This window comes from Schistocerca cancellata, chromosome 6, assembly GCF_023864275.1.
Source record: "Schistocerca cancellata isolate TAMUIC-IGC-003103 chromosome 6, iqSchCanc2.1, whole genome shotgun sequence".
Taxonomy (NCBI): Eukaryota; Metazoa; Arthropoda; class Insecta; order Orthoptera; family Acrididae; genus Schistocerca; species Schistocerca cancellata.
In genome coordinates, this window is record NC_064631.1 from 8,445,936 (window position 1) to 8,451,238 (window position 5,303).

Sequence of the window (5,303 nt, forward strand, 5' to 3'; positions counted from 1 at the left end):
AAATTGGAGAGGGGTGTTAAGATTGCAATTTTAATGATTCTCTGTGTGACTTGCGTTAAGTGCTGTACCATCAAAGAGTAAAACAGGTGTTTTATATTCAGTTGTTCCGTTACGCCTTTCAGTTTAATAAAAACCATCTAATAGTTTTTAACTTTACATGTTATTTTATCATAGGAAACTAAAATACAACAGTTGTGAAACAAATACTTTCCAATAATTTTTGAAAAACCTGACAGTGGCACAAGCTTATAGTTACCCATACGGCGCTGGTCGTCTTTTTCATAGAATAATACTACTTTTGCTATTTTCAGCTACGTTTATAATTATTTGTATTCCTTCTAAAAATAAGTATACAATGGTTCGTGCTCCAAGAATGACCATAAATTCAATCGTAAAATGTTTATGTGGGCATGACAAAAAAACAAAAAAAACAAGGAAACAAACCCATACAACTACTTCACATTTAATAACTGTAGACAAACAAGTCGTAGTACGGATCTGTAGCCCGTTTGTGCTCTTTAGCGACATGATCGATTAGCAAAATGAGAATGTTGACTTTGGAACACAGACACATATAAAGTCTCTGGCGTGTCAGCTGTAATTAGCGAAGTGACTGAATAATAGCTTGGAATACGCAGAAACAGCGCTGGCGCAATCAAAAGTGTCAGATAATTTAAGACGGAACGGAAGGTCGCTGTTGATACTGTCATTATGTTCGGCGGGGATTATACTTAAGTACTGTTGTTGGGCGTCATGGTGGCAAAGACGAAAAAGGCAAAGTGTGCACATTACACGGGAGTGATGAGCATTAAAATTTGCGAACAAAATGCTATGCAGATAAGGATAAAATAAGGCGCTCTCATAAACGAGCCGCGCTTTCTTGAAAATGTGATAAGCGCCGCTGAATGGTTGTCATACATCAGTTTGAGAGTAAATCAATGACTTGCACGTCAAAAGACGTGAAAGACAGAACAATTTCTGTGGAGTAGCACCATCATGATATGAATGTTCCATAACGCTAAAACATTTTTCAGCTTTCTGCTTAACGTACTGCACTGTTTACAACATTATAAGTAAGTGTCCTATTTCATCATCTTCTATAGCACTTGTTTAGTAGTTGAGAACCAATCAAGAACCACTATTTTTCTTGCAGCCTCTGAACCTGTTGGTCGTAGGCGTCTGAGTTTTCACATAGTAAAAATAAGTGAGAAGTTCACTTGCTTCGACGTGGCGGTAAATGAAGAGAATATCAATGAAGGAGCTAAACGTTCTGTTTATTGGTAGCAGTTACGAAGACTGGGAAGGAGCCAACAGTTTTGTTTATTGGTAGCAATTACGAAGACTGGATTGACAGTACCTGCTACACAGTATAAAAGTGCAAACACACTTGCTTTTGTTACGTGTTTCAAATCAGTAAAGAGAAAATAATGCGTTTTCATATTCTGTAATAAATTACATTCATATGATTAGTGAAAAGCCATCAACTGTGAAGAATTCAGATACTTTGTAATAGCAGTGACAACAGATACCATCCACTATGTTTACTTGTTGATTGAAGCCATCTGTGATCATTGAATATTCAGAAAAGACTGAAGTTTGGCAATAAGCTATACACAGCACTAATATAGTTACCATATTTATTGCCACTATTTTAGTGTACTTATCTGAAATTGTCTCATGTTGAGAACAATGTATGTCTTCCATTTTTGTGCTTGTGTGAAAAATTTCCACAGTTAAATTATTATACTAGGATTTATATTACTCATTAATGTACAGAAAAACACTTAAAATGATGTGCAATAATACGTATATTTATGGAGATTTATTTAAACAAAACTATTACAGTGGCAGACACGGATTGTCAGATGCAACTTAATGGATCAAACAATGGAAAATCCAGGACGGAATGCAACAATATTATGAAAATATTATGCAATTTACACAGGCTACACATGTTTCTACAATTTCAGACTTTTTTGTCAATTCGTATAGACTACACAATAAAGATGGTACAGTAGTAAAATCTGATCTTTGTAGTCAAATTTAACTATGCCACATTGAGACCAGCCTTTCTATTTCTCTGTTCCAGTGTTCTCTTGTTTCCCGATATGTCTGTCAATAACTTGCTAAATAGTTACATCTACAGGGTTCCAAATTTCTTCCTCCTACTTTTACACTCAAGGAAACAGGTTCAGTGACTTCACCAGTGAAGTCTGAGAATACTTCACTGGTGATGCTGAACTGTCAAAGGAAACTGAAGCATGAATTTATATTTAGTTTTGAGATTCAGTTGTAATAAATGCCTGAAATTTAAAGCGTCCTTAAGTTATTTTTGTTTGATGACAGCAGGAGATACTAGATGATACTTACAACAGATATATACAGTTGTTCATAATGGGATCATAGCTCTAAATCCAGGTTTTAAATCCTACCAGAAGCTGTAAGTCTTCCATTGTTTGAATCCCCTGAGGGAACTTTCAAATGTTATGTGGTGCACCATTTGCTGCTCTTAACTACAATCGCATTGATGAAGAGGCTTCCATGCCCATTGATGCAGCAATGCTCCACATCTCTGTCCCGAGCCATTATACAATCAGACACTAGTGTTCCGCTAATGAAAATTTTGAGTAAATTAATCATTCTGGATTGGTTTTTTTATTCTTATCCATGTGTTGATGGTGGTTGAATATTACTTGGGACCAGCAACTAGTGTGTGATGGTGGGGAAAACACACCCTATAATGAGCCACATGCTTGATTGATTTGTGTGTTCACTATTTTAGCGGGAGCACTGTGTAGCAAGGTGGAACAGTGGTACTCTGTGAATAATAATAATTTTATTGTCATTAGGCATTACAGCTATAAACAATGTCACACATTATTATATAATACAGTTGACAGTAGGCTAGTTATTAACATTACATTTTTAAGTCGCCAGTGATGAATTCCTTTATATCATAGAATGGGTGCGCATCTAACCAGTCCTGCAGTGTTTGTTTTAGCAATTGTTCTGGTAAAATCTTGTATAGTTTATGGAAGCTTATTAAGTAATTCGTGCCCTGTGAGTTCACAGATGTTTATAGTAAGGTGCTGTAAATGAAGCTCTATAATAAGTCTGTTTGTGCAGAGTTTATTTAAATACGCAATAGCTTACACTCAATGGTGGATGATAAAAACACACACACACACACAGGATAAAAAAATCTGAACAATGGAAATTAACACAGACAAAATGAAAAACAAGTGTTGCTGCCTTGAAACAATATTAACATTCCAGAATGAGATTTTCACTCTGCAGCGGAGTGTGCGCTGATATGAAACTTCCTGGCAGATAAAAACTGTGTGCCCGACCGAGACTCGAACTCGGGACCTTTGCCTTTCGCAGGCAAGTGCTCTACCATCTGAGCTACCGAAGCACGACTCACGCCCGGTACTCACAGCTTTACGTCTGCCAGTATCTCGTCTCCTACCTTCCAAACTTTACTTTTAAGTTTGGAAGGTAGGAGATGAGATACTGGCAGAAGTAAAGCTGTGAGTACCGGGCGTGAGTCGTGCTTCGGTAGCTCAGATGGTAGAGCACTTGCCCGCGAAAGGCAAAGGTCCCAAGTTCGAGTCTCGGTCGGGCACACAGTTTTAATCTGCCAGGAAGTTTCAACATTAACATTGTATCACTAACACCCTCCCTCAACTCATTGTGGTAAAAACTGAATTGCAAGATTTAAGTCAGTCCTAGCAAGGCTCTAAATGTTTCAAATTGTATTTTACGTAGTGGCTTTGTCAGAACATCAGATTGTTGCTCATTTATGTTAATATGCTGTAACAGAACTTCCTTAGCAAACACTTTCTCCCTAAAAAATAAAATTTTGACTTCCATGTGCTTAAGTTCGTGATGGATGAAGGCTTGTTACTGACATTATCTTCATAAAGTTAAACAGCTATTTGACAGCGAGAAAGACTATAATAAAAATTACTCAGCCAACAAGCTTTGCTAGTTTCAGTTAAAAATTCTGATTCTGTTGATGATAAAAGACTGGGAGTTGCCTCTTAGATGCCTTTGAAACACAACAACCCAAACCTTTGAAAAGATAACCTCCTGTGGACTTTCTATCTTCTCCATCACCAACTCAGTCAGAGTCAACATAGCCAATTATAGGATAAGTACAATTTTTATGTCTAGCACATAACAGACTCAGTTTTAGGGTTCATGCAATACATGTTTTAAGGCATTCCGTAAGTCCAGACTTGTACATGATTGGTACCTGTGCCACGCAAACATCTGGTCCAGAACCTAACATGGTATATATCTTTTCTCATTGTCTTCTTTTTCAGATTTTTCTTTTTCTAACACACTGTGATCAAAATTTTCCTCCATGGGAGTTGTAGCAGAACATTCAATCATATCAAACACTTTCAATAATTTTTCAAGATGGCTACATTGACAAATAATAATTGTACACTCTCTTAAATTTTGAACAGCATCTGTTCCCAACTAGTTCCTAATCAGACCTAAAACTTAAAGCTTTAAATTGTCAGTTTCACTCTGGGAAGTTGAAACTATCAGTAGATCATCAATGTCAACAAGTATGTTTTATGGCTATTTTCTATCTGTATATACCAATATTACTGCAAATCACTTCTTACAATTCCTAAGCCAGTTGTTATATAACACATGTCACTAGTTGCTTAGATACAGTGTAGACCGGTGGTTTGGTCCACAACCATATCAACAGAGTCATGCTAATTGCCAGTAAATTCACATATTATGCAAGTGTTCTCAAATTTATTTTGACAGAATTGGTTTATATAACTGAAGATACATGTTTTGACGATGACTTGGGTTCTACTAAAGTCTAATGGTTTATAATATGTGGAACACTTCATTATGGCGTAAAGCCGAAATCTAGATTGTGAAATAAAACCTACTGTACAGTCAAAACATTTTATAGATAGGAAAGTTATCCTCATTACATAAATACAGGAAAAGTCTCACTGAGGTCAATTTTGCTACTGGACGGCATATACCTGAATAAGTCAATGTCTGTTGGATACCAATAGTTGCAAGATGAGCTTAATAAGAAACAAGATTATCTTTCTCATCTCTTTTTCACTTGAAGACCCACTATGTGTCAAAAATGTTACAATTATTTGGCCTGCATACATAATCCCACATATTTTCTTCTAGGGCAATTGGCTCTCTTGCTATGTCATCTTTGCATTTTTCAGCATTGCACTACAAAACATCGCTTCAGCATAGGTTCTGTCGTTGTCATCATTCCCTGCTGTCAACAAGCTCAACTCGTAATC

At 36.5% G+C, this 5,303-nt stretch overlaps 1 long non-coding RNA gene across 1 annotated transcript; it reads left to right on the plus strand.

Moving 5' to 3' along the window:
* Positions 1–565: 565 nt before the first annotated feature.
* LOC126190904 (uncharacterized) lies at positions 566–2,315 on the plus strand. Its single transcript, XR_007538295.1, has 2 exons — positions 566–1,073; positions 1,154–2,315. It is a non-coding gene; the product is annotated as an uncharacterized LOC126190904 (long non-coding RNA).
* The last annotated feature ends 2,988 nt before the right edge of the window (positions 2,316–5,303 follow it).